This window comes from Paroedura picta, chromosome 10 (genome assembly GCF_049243985.1).
Source record: "Paroedura picta isolate Pp20150507F chromosome 10, Ppicta_v3.0, whole genome shotgun sequence".
Lineage (NCBI taxonomy): Eukaryota > Metazoa > Chordata > Lepidosauria > Squamata > Gekkonidae > Paroedura > Paroedura picta.
In genome coordinates this window covers 52,509,461-52,526,520 of record NC_135378.1, presented here as the reverse complement: position 1 = coordinate 52,526,520, position 17,060 = coordinate 52,509,461, and the positions used below count along the sequence as shown (strand labels likewise).

The window sequence follows — 17,060 nt, the reverse complement described above, 5'->3', positions numbered from 1 at the left end:
CTCTGCTCACCAGCAGGAGGAGTGACCTGCAGCAGAGGAATTGGAGGAGATGCCAGCTTGGGTCATAACTTCTTACTGCTAGTCACCCCATTAATGACCACCTTTTTTTCAATTTCAGAGGGACACTGCACAGAATGAAGTGATGCACAGTGCATTGACAAACAATCTGTCTTGCATACTCTTTAGCATGATCCACGACTTGGTTTGCCATTGCTGAGCAGGGGAGGAAGGTGATAATCAGGCAGAATCACGTAGGGCTATTAAACCAGCCTGGTTATAAAAAATGAAGGGTTGTTGTATAGAGTTGACATGTTTTAGACATGTGTCTCAATTCCGCTCCCCCCCCCCACCATTGGATTAGAAATCCTAGTTACTCTATGTTAATGTGGGTTAGTTGTACTAGCTATCGAGACTCTATATTAACTTGATTGTTTTGTATTTGTGGGAGTGATGACTTCCCCATGGTGTGTGTGTGTGGGAGAATAGGTACTGGGATTCCTTGCACCTCAGGTATGGGTACCCAGTTTGAATAACAAGGAATACCACCCATCAGCTGGTAAGGACAGAAGAAAGAAGTTGGAGGATGAAATTCATCCTGAAACATCTCTCCTGAACATCTGATTGGTGCTACCACATAATTTATATGCCAATTACATTTATCCGGACAACAGGGAGAGTACACAGTGTGAAAAAGTCAAACAACAAAGCAAAATGCAACACTGCGAGTAGGCAAAATCAATATTCATTGGGAGCTGATTCTTAAACATTATAAACACATAATCATCTAATTGGTGAGGATGCTACAGCACTTCCCAAAGTATTATAAACCATGGTTTAATATCTATAGTTTCAGCATCTAATTGTTAATTACTAGAAACACTGAGGAGACATTAGTCCATATTAAACTATGTTTTGCAATATTTTGGGAAGTGCTGTAGCAGTCTTACCCAATAGATTATTATGTGTTTGTAATGTTTAAGATATAGCTCCCAATTAATATTAATATTACCTTATCCAAGCAGGCACATGCATATAGAAACCTACATTCACGAATATGCCTCCCACACAAATTTGGGGTGGCCATCCACAGATTATATTTCTTTGTTGGGTCATTTAAGAATATTAAGATATGGACTTTCTCAAATAGTGTATGGTGTGGTCCCAAATAAAAGACTGCTGGAAATTATCAAGCAATATAGTATTAAATACAGAAGTATACAGAAAGAATTCCACACAGATACCGATTTCCACTTTTACCTACCAGACATTGCAGAAAACTGGTTCAAAAGAGATCTCATTGATCCAATCCCAGTTTTTTATCATTGTTATTTAAAAGTGCTTTAACATGTCTACGTACCCCGAAATTTTGCTTCATTGCTGCCTTGTTTTTCTTTGGAGTGAGGTGGCAATGGAGATTTCACTTTGCGTTTAACAGAAGGAAGAGGGAAAGGGACAAGTTAGCCTCTAAAAAGAATGCACCGCAGCAGTCCCAGTTTAGCCTGTAGAGGCAAAGCAACCCCCTGGCACAGCTGGTTTGGCTCAGGTTTGTCTTCTGGCTCAACATTCCACAGGCAGCAACATACAAGGAAACAGCAAGAGCTATCAAAGGGGATTTGGAAAACTATGAAAATGAAATGGAGAACACACAGAACGGAAACAGATTAGGAAGTTTTTTTGAGAAAGATACAAAAAACTTGCTTTGCTTTGGCAATGAAATTGAGGCAAAAAGCCTGTTTGACAGTGCCCTAAGTCAATGTTATATCTAGAGATGGGCACAAACTGAACTAGAAAGCAAAATTCGTCATGAATTTTGCCATGTTTGTGGTTGGTGAACCAAAGTCCGAGATGGAGTCTATCATCATGAACTTCTCTGGACTTTTAAAACAGTTCATGTTGGTGCCTGTATAGAGAAGAAAGCAGTGAATTAAAGAGACTCAAAGACCCTTTAAATTGCTTTCTGTTCCCCACAAATGCCACAAAAACAGCTGAGTGCTGGGGAGTTGTCTAATCCCCACTGCAGTTTAAAGGGACTTTAAAGAGGATTTTAAAAACTTTAAAGTTTAAACTGTCTTGTGAAGTAGCTTTAAACTGTTTAAAGGAATTGCAGTCTTTTTCAATGGGGGTTGTGGTTCAGCCACAAACCAGTATGTACTGCATTTTTGCAGTTCATGCCCATTCCTAGTTATTTTTGAATTCAGTACAAGTACCACACAACCTAGTATAGAGTGAGAAAATCTCAGCAAAGAGACCATTTAAATTAGCGATCCCCAATTTGTGGGCCGTGGAGATGGGCCGCGAAGGACGCATTCCCCCCCTGGCCCTTTACTACACCCCCCGGCCCATTACAACACACTTCGGGTGTCATTGTCTCCCATCACTCCCAGATGGGACTATCTTGTTGCAGAGAAACAAGCTCAGGGTTCCCATTGATTTGTCATTGTCATTAGTTAAAATTTCCATGAAAATAAAATGTTCCTTATGTTCATTGTTGTGGCGTGTCTGTATCTTATTTTGAAGGGATGTTTAAACATTATCATAGCGATTAGAGAGCGTTAGGGCAGTGGTTGAGAGTAGAGGAGTAAACTACCCCCCCCCACTGGGCCTCAGTAAAACTGTCAAGTGTTGAGTGGTCCCCGGTGATGAAAAGGTTGGGGACCACTGATTTAAATCACTGGATTACGACTACATAAAGTACCTGAGAATTTTTAACCTGATCACCATTACAACAACCCTATGAGGTAGGTCATTATTAGGTCCATTGATCAGAGAGCTCGTGGATGAACTGAAGATTAAATCCAGGATCTGATAAATCTAGTATTCTAGTGGTTGAGCTACACTGAGATGGAGTCCTGGTTTGAAACTGGAGAGTACATCAAGCACACAAAATACAACCCCAGAGGAAATGCAGTAGGTTTCATCTCTACTTTACCTGCTCTTTGTAGTAAAATAGTTCTTTGTCAATTTCCTTAACAGCACATGCAAGAAGTATGAAGCCCTTACAAATAGTTTAGGGTTGTGAATGACACCTATGCGTCACTCACCTAATGACTTTTCAGCCACTATGGAGCCAGCTGAGTATTTTGCATCATGCACGAATGCAAATTTATGATTTGGGAATGAGAGACTGCTCATCATTTTGGTTTTTTGCTGTTAAACAGCATTAATTTAAAAGGCCTCAAATAATTGTACTTGAGTTCTTGGTAGACCAGTTCTCTTCTTTCTAAAGCCTTTCTTCTTCATCTTATTTCTTCTCTTAATAGATTCAGATACATCGTATCAACTGAAAGCTTAAATTCCAGCTGAACTAAAGAGCTTTTAGGGCACTTGGCCAACGAAACTGTCTGTCTCCTTCCTGTGCCGAGAATATTAGTCTCCTGTTTACTGTGCTTTTATCCATGTTTATCTTGCAAAACTAAATGAATTTAAATGATATCTTTATTTCTTAGTACTTAGACTTCCTTAATTCTGTTTCCATCTTATATGACTTCCTAGAGTAGTCCATTTTCTTTTCAACAGGAGTGCCATAAATAATCACAGATGGACAGAAATGTAACACTTCTTGTAATGTGGGCTATGCCTAATACTCCAGAGCTGGGAAAGGGATAGATTTCCCAGCATGAGCTGCTATGAATTAATATGAATCTCTCTTTTCAGAAATTGCTGACAGTATTTTCTCATTCCTTTGCACTTCCGCACTCCATACTATTATAGGCAATACAACCAAAGGGTCAGTTTAAAACAGATAGATTTATACACCATAAACACTGTATAAAAGAAAACATGGGAGCCAGTCAAACAAGATATGAAGCATTCTCTGAATATAAACTATTGCAGCAATATGGTAGATTCAGTATACAAGGCTGCAGTTGTAAACTATTCAGGTTAAAGATGTCTTTTCCACATTCTGCAAACATCTATGTTCCTGGGACACTCGGGATCACTGAACTAACTTTGCCCTTCCAGAATGTGGAACATCTTAGGCTAGCTTTAAAACTCTCAGGGGAGCCTGACAGCATGAACCTTTGAGAAAACGACACAGTGACTAAAAACCAATAAGGATTGCAGCAGACTTACATTAAAACAGTCACATAAAATCTTCATTCAACATTATTTATCATCACTTGCTGTTTAATGCGATTTGTTTAGTCATGAGTGAGAGTCCTTACTTTCTCACTTGTGTATTTTTTTGCCTACTTATTGCATGTTTCATCATATTTAGTTAAAAATGAAAATATCAACAGCAAAATGTGCTCTCTTGCATTAAACCTGGCTGCTAAAAACCACCCCTTTGAAAAATCTCACAATCTGGTGAGTGCCTTTTAGTGCATCTTAAATTTTGTTCAGATATTCCCTTCTAAACCCATTGATTTCAGTGCATTTAGAAGGGTGTAACTATACTTACCATTGAGCTGTTTGAACACCCACAGCTCTCTTACTCCGAGTTACACCATTAGTCCTTCTAGCTCAGTATCATTTATTCTGACTGGCAGCAGCTCTCCAGGCTAGGCTCAGAAAGTTCTTTTACAACCTCTACTGTTTGCCTTTCCAATTAATAATAGGTTTAAGTTAGTAGGCGTTGCAGAAGCAACACCTTAAGGTCCAAGGTTAGTATACCTTCTGCATGCTGTGCAGGTGGTCTTCCAAGCAAACATCTTGCAAGGGGGGAAAAACCTCTGTCTGGGTCTTTGCTGTTCAAATGTAGGGCCCAGATGGCAAATTCAATGAACACATGAGCCCTTGATTTCAAAAATACTATATCTTTTGAAATGAATCAAATGAGAGAATAGGAAAGCATCTTACATGACTCACAGGCTAATTATACTGACACGCAATGCACTGCAATTGCACAACATAACTCCCTGCAATGTAATGTGGCACACAGCTACAACGGCAATAAGGTGTCTGGGGAAAAGACGTGTAGCTTGTAAGACTCCCACACTAATCTCAGGACCATGGCTGAAGAGTCTGTACTTCCACCACCAGGGGAATAGCAGCAGCTATGCTGGGATTATGGCAGCATTCCTGTGACTGGAACTGTAAACAGATTTGCTGGCGAAAATTCTTAGGCATGGGAATCTGAGATCCTGGATAACTGAAAACAGCCGGATACAACACATGCGCCTGCTAGAGAAAGCAGAGACTGAAGAATTTCTCTCTGTGTCACTTGAAGCCATCAGGGGTGTGTGTGTGAGTGAGGGAGGGAGGTAATCAAGCCTTGCTGTAATTGCTTTTCTCCAGAGTTAGCAAAAGAGAAATTCTGCAGTCCACAGATTACGGATCAGTCTTTCTTAGCTTTGCATTTGTCATGAGTACTTTATTAGAGGAAAATGTGGGTGTATAAGCCTTGTAAAGCAGCGGTCTGCAACCTTTTCCAGGTTGCGTCCCGTTGCCAAGGGGTGGGGGAAGAGGGTGACCCGGGCCCCTGCGCATGCATGGCAGCCCTGCCCAAAAGGCGCATGTGCGGACCTGCCGCGCATGTGCGTTTGTGCCCAGCAGGGGCACAAACCCGCATGCGTGGCAGTTGCTCCCGGCGGGGCACAAATGCGCATGTGTAGCGGCTCTGCACATGTGCGAAACTCTCAGGCGCAAACACACATGTGCAGCAGGTCCACGCATTCACGTTTGCACCGCCAGAATGCCAGAGGCTGCGCTTCCCTCTCCCCCACTCCCACAGCAAGAAGCTTGCCGGGCCGCAAGCTAATCAGCCACTTTGGTGGCCGATTTGCTCGCGGCCTGGCGAGCTTCTCACTGGGGGGAGGTGGGGGGGGAGAGGGAGCCGCAGCCCGCTGCTGAAGCTCTTGCTGCCCGGCACCGGGCCACGGACCGGGGGTTGGGGACTAGTGCTCTAAAGGATAAAGAATGGCATTATTTCCCCAAATAGCCCCATGACATCTTGGATCCTGATGATGAATCAGTAGCTGCCACAACTTTTCCAGTAAGGTGCCCTGATGTCTTCAGGGCTGCCCAATAAAGGTAGGTAAATCAGCCATATAAGTAAGTGACAGGCCATGCCTAAGAAACTGTCCCTTTCTTACCTCTTGCAAACTGCTTACCTCTTGCAAAGTTACTTTTTGGGGTTGGAAATTATTCTAAATTGTTGCAAATGGTTGTGTATGCAACTTTATTGCAACATTCATATTGGTATGATAGATTTTAGCAATGATACTTAGCAGCTATCTATTGGTTCTTTGATATTCTGCAAATGCAAAATTAGGCATGATCTAAAAAGCTCCTTCCACGAGCAGGAGACACTTCTGCACATGGACTGCCCAGTTTCCACTGATTCCCATGTCTCCATGTAGCTTGTGACTCCCAGGAGAAGCTTTTTCTGGGGAGGAGCTTTAATAGTAAAGAGGAAGCAGGAAAAAGCAGTTTCATTAATGGCTTCCTAGATTCTACAACACTTTTTTTTTTACACTAAACAATCATTTACAAGAAGACTGCATGGAGTATTTTCTGTCCAACAGCTACCAAATACTCACTTGGACCGTTTATGCACTGGGAACTTCATTGCCCCAGCTCCTTTTCAGGAGCACAAATTGGGGGCGGATGAGGCGCAGCGGTGGGTGCAGGAAGAGGTGGGGCAATCTGCCATGACTAAAATTCCAGCCTGCAGCCTGGCATGAAACCTCCAGTGCATAAACGGTCTTTCACAGCCAACAAAAAGCGAATCTACATTTTGACTGACATGCTCAGAAATCGTAAGATATATCAAAGCAAAAAGACAGTAGACAATAGATGAAGATCCCGTTTACCTGACACAATCATTGCAGCAAGCAGAATAATACAACTGTTGCTGTTTTTACTACTCTTATTATAAAGTTGCCAGCTCAGGACTGGGAAATATCTGGCAATTCTCAAAGTGCTGCATGAAAAGGGGCATGCCCAAAATGACTAAAAGTGGTGTGTGTGGGGAGAAACCTGATTGCACACATATCTGCATTGGGCAGCCCATTAGGCCCCACTTGAGAAGATGAAATCTGTTTTTCTGGGGATTTCTTTGCTGTGAGGCAAGTGAGGGGGCAATTTGGGATAGCATCTGAAGAAGCAAATTTTAGTGTAAACACGGACAAAAAAGTTTCTGTGCTACTAATGTAAGCTGCCCATCCATCCCGACTTCCATGGGACACTTACGCTTTCCAGGACTCATGTCCCACATGGGTCCTTTAAAGCCCCGCTTCCACCTCCTTTTGCAGCACCATGGGCCATGGCCCAGCTGGAGCCCCCTCCCTGCCTCCCTCTCTCCCTGCCCCCCAGCCAGCAGGATGGCCGGCAGTGGCGCTCTGCCCTGGCTGGCCCTGTGGCTGGCCTGTACAGGCACCCCAGGCAGAGGCCCGCCCTCGGCCCTCACCTGACCTGGGCCGAGGGAGGCTGCACAAGACGGGCTCTCAGGAGAGGCGCTCAGAAGGCGATGACGAGTTCAGTCGGAGGGAGGGAGGCCACCACTGCCACTTCCGTGGCGCTGCGTCCCACCTTAACTACCTTCAACTCTGGTCACCTTATACTAATGTCCTAAATAAGCTATCAGAAAAAAACTGCCTGATCCTGTATCTTAGGTGAGAGTGCTGAAATTGCTGCTAAATTCCATATCCCACATCCAGCCTGTGCTGAAACAGCTGCATTAGTTACCAGTTAGCTTCCAGATCAGGTTTAAGGTTCTGGTTCTTACCTTTAAGGCCATCTGCAGCCTGGGCCCTGCATATTTGAGGGACCACTTGTCTCCATATTCCCCTCATAGAGCTGTCTGCTCTGCCGGTTTGAATCTGTTGGTTGTCCCCAGTCCCGGGAGGCACACCTGGCTTTGACCAGAGCCAGGGCCTTTTTGGTCCTGGCCCCGACCTAGGGAAATGAGTTCCTGGGAGAGCAGAGGACCCTGATGGAGCTATCACAGTTCCATAGGGCCTGCAACATGGAGCTATTCCGCCAGGCATTTGGTTGAAGCCAGGCCAGGAAGAAGGGTCCCTCCCTGTATAGGCCCTATGTACTGGACATCTGGGAAGGGTTATTCCCCCTCCCAGGCAATGATGTGTGGTTGTTGACAGGCATAGATAGGTGGGGTGAGAGGATATAGATTGGTTTTTGCTGCCATTATTTGTATCTTGTATTTTATGTGGGTTTTAATGATTTTATTGTAAACCGTCATGAGCCAGCAGGTTCTGGGAGTAGCGGTCAGTAATAGCATATATATATATATATATATATATATATATATATATATATATATATATATATATATATATATATATATATATATATATATATATATATATATATATATATATATATATATATATATATATATATATATATATATATATATATATATATTAAAATGTACTTGAAATAAAAAATGGGACAACCCCTTTTTCTTCCATTCAATTCAGAACCGTTTCTACTCTCCTTACTTAGCCCAGTTCTATGGTGATGGCAATGGTTGGGCAACTATGGGGCTTGTTTCTCTAGTAACATAGGAGGGGACCATGGCTCAGTGGTAAAGCATCTGCTTGGTATGCAGAAGGTCCCAGGTTCAATCCCTGGCATTTCCATTGAAAGGATCTGGCAGTAAGTGAGGCAAAAGACCTGTAGTGAAAGTCCCTGGACCACTGCTGTTAGTCTGAGCAGACAATACTGATCTTGAGGGATGAAAGGTCTGGTTCTGTATAAGGCAGTTTGTGTGTGTGTCCATCATAGACACCACCTGTCTTTCCTGCCTGATTCCCAATGGGGAGCATGTTCATATTAAACATGTGTTCTAAATGGGATCATAAATACTTTGTGTATTCTGGACATGGACACATAAAGCTGCCTTGTACTGAATTAAGAGCTCTCCTCTATCAGAATCGGAATTAGAATCAGTTCTACTCAAACTGGCAGCCACTTCCCAGAATCTCCGGTGGAGGTCTTCGGTATCACCTACTCTCGGATCCTTTTCATTGTAGATGCCAGAGCCTGAAACCGGGACCTTCTGTATGCCAAATCTGGATCACAAAATTAAGACCCCCTCCCTGACTAAAGAATACCTCTGATTGAAGCATTCCTGAAGAGCTATAAAGCAATGCATGGATCTGAGATAAGAGCTCTTTTCCAAGGATGTGTGATCTGTCTATGATGACCCTGGACCATTCATAATCCAAGCAAGACAGTCAACAGTCAGCATGTGGCCGGAACAGTTTTCACATAAATGCTATCAAGTGGGCAGGTATGAAACTACTCAAAATACTGCTCATTTAAAATCACAAGCTAATATGATCAGATAAGATGTTCAGCTCAAGAGAAAAGATTGCCAAAGGCAAAGATTTTCACATGTTTGGGAAAGTCAGATCAACACTTTTGGGATATGAGAATTTTATATTATGTTTAAGGCACCAAATAGAGTTTCTGAGAATTAGTTTTCACAAAGAACAGGCAGAACTTTAACGTTTTGCAGGAATTTTGACCTTTTTGTTCATCGGCTTAAAGTAAAACTTTTTGTTGAAATCAGTCAAGCAGTTTAATGGATCTTTGGGCTGCAGACTGGTGCAGACTTTCCCACCAAACTCCAATTCTTTTGAGTCATGAGTGAAATGAATGGGAAGCAATGAACAAATGCGTACCAGAAAATGACTCATCCTCTCACCCTTAATAATGAAATAAAGATGGGAGTTGGTCTGACAAGCAGGTTTCCAGAAACCAGGGTTCCCCACAGACTTCTCCTTGATCTTAAAGCTTAACTTGAAACATTTATATGCACAGAGCACCTGACCAAAAGATACTTTTATCATATTGGCTGTATTTCTTTCTTAAATAATAGATTCTTACTTTCTTCCCATCTCAGGCAACTGACTCGATTCCCAATAATTTTTTTTGTTCTTTTAAAGTAGTTTTTGAACTGCAAGACAGCTTCAACTACTGCCGCCATCACTGCCCGTTAACATCCTAATTCTTAGGAAGATGAGTAATCAGGGTGAAGCCATCTCAGTCAGTACAAAGCTTTCTTTAAAAAAAAAAGAATTCAGTATAACTGATTGCAGATTTGTCATGACAATAATTTCAACATATTGGGGTACATCAAAACAGCTTCTTAAAAAAAAAACACCCTGGTTTTGAACCAGCGGAGTCCAAACACTGGGTTAATTGAGTGCCCTAAAAATGATGCAAATTGAACACTTTTTTTTCTTGCTTCAGTAAATTGTTCTACTGGCTACTTAGGGCATATAACTTCAACCCACTGATTAATGAAAATGTGGGGATTTTTTAAAACAGACATAGACAACAGGATCTTAAGTTTTCCCCTGCAACAAGAGGGGCAGGAAACTAGTAAGGTTTTCCAGATAGGCATTTGATGACCGGAGACAGTGTTTACAGTTTCTATTTCTAAAGTATCCACCTTTCCAGAACCGGATAATGGATTTGTTTTTTATATAGTACCTCAGTATTCACAATTAGCTGATATGGCCATTTAAAAAAAAATGTTCATGTGTCTTATTGCTGTTATTGTCACTGATTATCCCTTTGTTTCTTTCATATATAAGCCATTTTATTCCATCTCTACACTGTACACCATTTATATACAATTAACATAAACATGTGTTGGAAAATGCACTCATTTTAAGGGGGAACTTTGGCATGCCAAAGCAGAAATGGATGACAGCTTGCAAGTTCACTTCTCACAAGGCAGGAAAAAAATTGAAACAGGAATGGCTGAACTGAGCCAGACAACTTTCAACATTTGGTCTCACACCTAATCAGAATCAACACTGTTTCCTTGAGGGGGAGAGAATGATTAACTTACAAACTGGGTTTTAGGGAAAAGAAACCAAATTTAACATTTGTTTGTTAAATCTTGCTTTTGTTGACAGTTCATTTGTGGAATATGTAGACTCAATTTTTCTTTACTTGTCAGGGAAGTCAAAATGTCTATGCTTTATTTCCTTCCCCTCCCCCAAATATGAAGCATTAATACTATGTTAATAGTTCTCACAATCTCTACCCAGAAAAGATCTATCAGAACTGTAAAAGGGCCCATTGGTGGGCAGCAAAAATAACCTGCATGGCACAACTTCAAGAAATTAATCTTCATCCATAAACCTGGAAAGCAAAAAGTAACTCCTGTTAAATTGTATGGAATATATATCTAAATAAGTATGATTGGCAGAGAGAGTTGGATAATGAAATTCTGTTACAACCTACAAATATGAAGAGAAGATAGCTGCGCATTTATTTTAAAAAATTTACTCCAAATTATTAAATTAAGATAACTGCTTAAAAAAAACATTTCCTTTGAATTATTGAATGTCAGATTGCTTATTTTAAATTTCCTCTTGTAAAAGTTAGGCACGATCATAAGATAGTCAAAGAATAATTAGTTATAGATTAGCAGATATTATAGATATTAAGCAAAACCCATGTTCTTACTGAGTCACATTTCTACACCTCAGAAATCATAAACCATGTTTGGTTTGAAGCACTTTTGATGTCACTTCTTATCTCTGTTTTTATACATAAAAATCCTAAATGCTCCCATTTGTATTTATTGCTATATTATTTATTTTGCCATCAGATCCAGGAGGATACAGCCACAGGCAGAAATGTGTGAAGTACATTTTGGACAATAATAGTTTGCTTTGTTATAGAAGTCCTTTGTGTGTGAACTCTAAGAACTGATAACTGAATAATGGAACTGTTTCTTTATCATGCAGTATTCTTTGAATATTTTCTTATGGGTGAGGAACTGCTGAGTACAAGCCTACATAGCATCTTGTGGAAAGCAGGAAAGCAACTAGCAGAGATCTGCTTCTTTCCATTTTTGTAGTGTAATGCTCAGTGCTGTTGCATAGGGAAAAATAAATACAGATGTGTTGATGGGGCACTGGATCCAGTGGGTGGAGCATGTGCTACAGTAACACATACAACCTCAACCCAAATACAAAAGAAAGAACCAATAAGTCATTAGGATCAGGCCAATGGCCAATTCATTCCCACTGTCTGTGTCACACAGTGGCCAAAACCCAGGTGCCATCGGGAGGTGAATTAGCAGGGCCAGGACTCCACTATAGTCCTCCCAAGCACCAAGAATATAGAGCATCACTGCTCCAGATACAGTGTTCCATCTATATGTTGTGGCTAACAGCCACTGAAGCTGCTTATGCTTGTAGCCACCACCACTTCTTGCAGCAATGAATTCTACATGTTAATTACTTGGTGGATGAAGAAGTATGTCCCTTGCCTGTTTTGATATTAGAGCTGAAATGAATATTCTCCCAATCATTCTTCTCTGAATGTTTTCATGCTGGAAATCCAATACTGGATGAAAATGTGGGGATTTTTTCACGTGTTGGACTAGGATCTGGGAGACCCAGGTTCAAATTCCTCCTGTGCCATGAAAGCTTGCTAGGTGACTTGGGGCCAGTCACATTCAGTCTAACCAACTTCATAGGGTTGTTGTGATGGTAAAATGGAGGAGAGAACAACATAAATTGCTTTGAATCTCCATTGGGGAGAAAGTCAGGATATAACTGAATTAAATTTAAAAACAATTTCAATCACTGACAGCTGGAAATTGATATTTTGCAGTATTGGTGAGCTGATAGGCACTGTCAGTTAGAGAGCACTCCAAAGCAAGTCTATTCAGAATGCTAAGACCAACAAAGATTTATTCAAAGCGTGAGCTTTCGTGTACATGCACACTTACTCATCTACCCACTTGAATCAATTCAGAATACTATCCATGTTATTTTAGTGAAACTTATTCCCAGGAATGTGTTCTTAGGATAGTGCTGCTAGTGTCTGATGGTTGGTACATCAGTGATTTTCTGCTTTTGGGGGGTACTTTCTACAGTGACACTTATTAAAATCAAAGCAGCCAGAAGATGCTAGCAAGCAATAAAGCATCCCTATATTTAACAGTAAAAAAGCTGGCCTGGTAGCAAAAACAGGCCACTGAAAGAAAATGCACCCCAGGACAAAGAGCTGTAATGCAGCTGTTGTGGAAGTCTCTCTCTGCCCCCCACTAGGACCTCTCCAGCATTTCATCCTCAGGAAATAGTTTCCATATGTCAATTCTTATGTTTATTACCACTTTGTGTAGGTTGTTGCAATTGCTCCATAGAATGGAGATTGTGTTTCCAGTCTTGAGTGAGTGTAGAAATGGCATGATAGTGTATATGTCCAATTTAACATATATATTTATATCTAAACTAAGAGACCTTTTTCATTATTTCACTTATGAAAATGATGGTTATTTTAAACTGCTCTGTCTGCAGAATACTCTGTATATTCGTATAACTTATTATTGTTTTGGACAACCTGCTTGGTTTGGAAAATCCCTGTAGTGATTAGGGAAATATTGTCCGTTATTATAAATGAGTATTGAATTGTGGAATATTTTTACTTAATGAATGTAGTAGCTTATGTTTTAACAATTGCTTAGTTATCATATTTAATGTAATTTAGTATTCTATGCTGCATTTCTCCATAGTTATTTAGGGAGACACGTCTCAAATGATATCTGTAATAATATTCTCCTTGTGGTCAAGAAATGAAGAGTAATCTTTAGCGTGTCCCCCCCCCCATATAAGATATTAAACTTTATAGATTAAGATAGCAAAGACCAATACTGACATCTAGTGGCCATGATTAGTGCACTTATATAAGGCAAAGATGCATAGATACAAGGCAAATAGTTTTTAGGTATACAAATAAAGAGATGCAAACTAAGAGCCAGTTTGGTGTATTGGTTACGAGTGCCGACTTCTAATCTGGTGAGCTGGGTTTGATTCTGCATTCCCCCACATGCAGCCAGCTGGGTGACCTTGGGCTCGCCACAGCACTGACAAAGCTGTTCTGACTGAGCAGTACTATCAGGGCTCTGTCAGCCTCACCCACCTCACAAGGTGTCTGTTGTGGGGAGAAGAAAGGGAAGGAGACTGTAAGCCGCTTTGAGACTCCTTTGGGTAGAGAAAAGCAGCATATAAGAACCAACTCTTCTTCTTCTTCAGTAATATCAGGGCTCTCTCAGCCTCACCCAACTCACAGGGTGTCTGTTGTGGGGAGAGGAAAGGGAAGGGAATTGTAAGCTGCTTTGAGACTCCTTTGGGTAGAGAAAAGTGGCCTATAAGGACCAACTCTTCTTCTTCTAAACAGTAACCCTAAAGATCTCTGTTTGGATATTGTGTGATATTTTATTAAGGCTATCTATGACCTCGCCTGTGCAAGGGTTTATCACATGTGACTACAGATTTTGTGGCACACTTCTAGGTGGCAGCCACGTTAGTCGGACCTGGTTTCGAAACAGGAGTCTTGCAGTGCCTCAGACTAGCAGACTGACTGGGGAATAAGAGTTTTTGCTCTCGGGCCCACCTCAACAGTGGCTTGAGGTGAATCTTCACTTGAGACAAAGCAATATGAGAAATATGTAAAGAGAGTTAAATGAAATATTAAATATACAATCTGTTATTTCTATGCAAAGTTCAGCAATTTGCAAGGTAAATGCAATGGCCATTCACCACAGCAGCCATTGCAATAAAACCATCTTCCTAGCATTGCAAGGCAAAATTAATACCTGCCCTGAATGAGAAATCCTTCATCTTGTTTCCACTGTAAGACAATTACAATCCTGATAAACTCCAGTTTTGCAATTCCATGTCACCCTCTCTTTGCAGCTGTTTTGTTTAAAAGTTGTTATTCTCATGGTTATGTATGTGGATACTAAAAAGAAAGTTCTCTTTTTTGGCTTTCGCTTATGTTTATTTCAACCTTGATGTCATTCTTAGGGCTGCCATCCATTGATGAAACCAGTTCTTGTTTCTTCTGCTTTATCTATCTCCTCTGTACACTCATTTAAGGGAGGGGGTATGGCTTAGCGGAAGAGCCTCTGCTTGGCATGCAGAAGGTCTCAAGTTCATTCCCCCCAAGATCTCCAATTAAACAGGCAAGAGGTGATGTGAAAGGCTCTACCTGAGACCCTGAAGATCTGCTACCAGACTGTGTAGACCTTGGTGGACTGATGGCCTGATTCAGTAGAGGCTGGCCTCACCTGTGATGTTAAATGAAATCCGTTTGCTTAGATTGGAGCAATTCAGCATCACGTTGCACTGTAAGTCTAACCAGACAATTGGCTTTGTCTGAAGAAGTGAGCCATGATCACAAAAGCTCATACCCTGCCTTAGATTATGTTAGTCTTTAAGATGGTTCTGGACTCTTGCTCTTTTCTTTGGCTTCACAAAATCACCTCTGCTGCTGTTGTCATTTTAGAAAGGGTGACAAGCATTTTATAACAGAACTGAAGATTATGATGTACTTGAATGTGTATTGCATGAAATACCTGTTCATGTGAACAGCACTTCTTTTCTTTTTTTTTACATTTTGTTACCCATTCTCTCTGAGAGGGAGTCTCCTGCCTCCCTCCTTCTTTGGAAAAACAAAACCCTGACAGCCAGGCATTCGCTGGCAGGGGCTCATGGGAATTGTAGTCCATGGACATCTAGAGGGCCATCGTTTGACTACCCATGCTAAAGACCAGTAGAAAATGAATCTTCTTTATTCCAGATGAACCAGTTTGCTAAAAGCGGACCAGTTAATACATGTTTTCAAAAATAATTTTCTTCAGTAGTATGACTATTGAAATAAATATAATTCAATTCAATACAATACAATAATACATTTTAAAACATAAAATAAAGCTTCTTTTTTTCATTGCAGATACTACTTGCATTACATCGAGGCTCAGTCAAATGAATTGCAGTACTTTTCACTCAAATAGTAGAAGTGTAATACTATTTATAAATGACAATTATAAAACAATTAAATAATCCAGACACATAATTCTGTTGCCTTAGTTAGTTACGATAGAGACCAATATGTATATATTCTTACCATAAGCAAAGTCAAGAACAAATAGAAAGTTTAAGTAGCAAGTTATCCAGGGGACAGAGTACTTGTGGTCACAGCCTATAGAAGAAGAAGAAGAAGAAGAAGAAGAAGAAGAAGAAGAAGAAGAAGAAGAAGAAGAAGAAGAGTTAGCTCTTATATGCTGCTTTTCTCTCCCCGAGGGAGTTTCAAAGCAGCTTACAGTCTCCTTCCTTTTCCTCTCCCCACAACAGATACCCTGTGAGTTGGGTGAGGCTGGGAGAGCCCTGATATTACTGCTCAATCAGAACAGCTTTATCATGGCTGTGGCAAGCCCAAGGTCACCCAGCTGGCTGCACATGGGGGAGTGCAGAATCAAACCAGGCTCACCAGATCAGAAGTCCACACTCCTAACCACTATACCAAACTGGCCTTGGGCACCCTTTCTTATCTTCCAAAAATGGATTTCCTTCACTCTAGAATCTTTATCTTTAGGATAAGATTGTTAGGGTGATCTCCAGAGAAATCCCCAGGCAAAGAGCCCCAGGATTATTTATCTCCTGCGATTTGTGTGTGTGTGTGTGTGTGTGCTGCTGCTGCTACCATTTGCTTACAAGCATTAGGGCCCTGCTTTGCCTCCCTGACATTACAGCATCTTTCCCAATGAACTGTAGAAGTTTACAGAAAATGAGTAGACTTACAAAAAACTAGGCACAAAGCCAGACATTGTAAACTCTGAACTGTGATCAAAGGCTAAAACTTTCACACAGTTTTCATTTTCCCTTCTTCCTCTTTTCTCTGAGCTACCCATCATTTTGTCAGGAAATGAAGAAATAAATGTACTAGGATGGAATTGTTTCAAAGATAATGGCATTCTTGGAAATCGAAGATTAAGAACTCTTAATCTTTTACCCAAAACTTGGACCTCTCTTCTGTTTAGTTATCCTTTGCGTCTCACCTTACATATTTTAATCACAGACCCCTGTTTCACAGTTTCTCATTTCAAGTTTGTGATTTCAGCAGTATAATACTACTTTTGGTGTGGATGATGTAGTCCCCCTGTGTTCCTCTTAACTGGAATGGCTTTTTTGAAACTTTAGGTAATAGAACTCATGTAAAGTAACAAGCTGTACAGCTGGGAGGGGAGTCTAGAGTCAAGAGCGACAAGGGGTTGAAATTATTTATCCTTCATGTTCTGCAAGCACAGCCCATTTAAGGGAAAGACACAATTTCTT

At 40.9% G+C, this 17,060-nt stretch overlaps 1 protein-coding gene and 1 non-coding gene across 4 annotated transcripts in view; one reads left to right on the top strand and one right to left on the bottom strand.

The window, feature by feature from the left end:
• TTC29 (tetratricopeptide repeat domain 29) overlaps window positions 1-17,060 on the bottom strand; it is a 358,212-nt gene that overhangs the window by 203,770 nt on the left and 137,382 nt on the right. The gene's annotated exons all lie outside the window — the stretch shown is intronic.
• TRNAT-GGU (transfer RNA threonine (anticodon GGU)) lies at window positions 8,471-8,546 on the top strand. Its single transcript has one exon. It is a non-coding gene; the product is annotated as a tRNA-Thr (tRNA).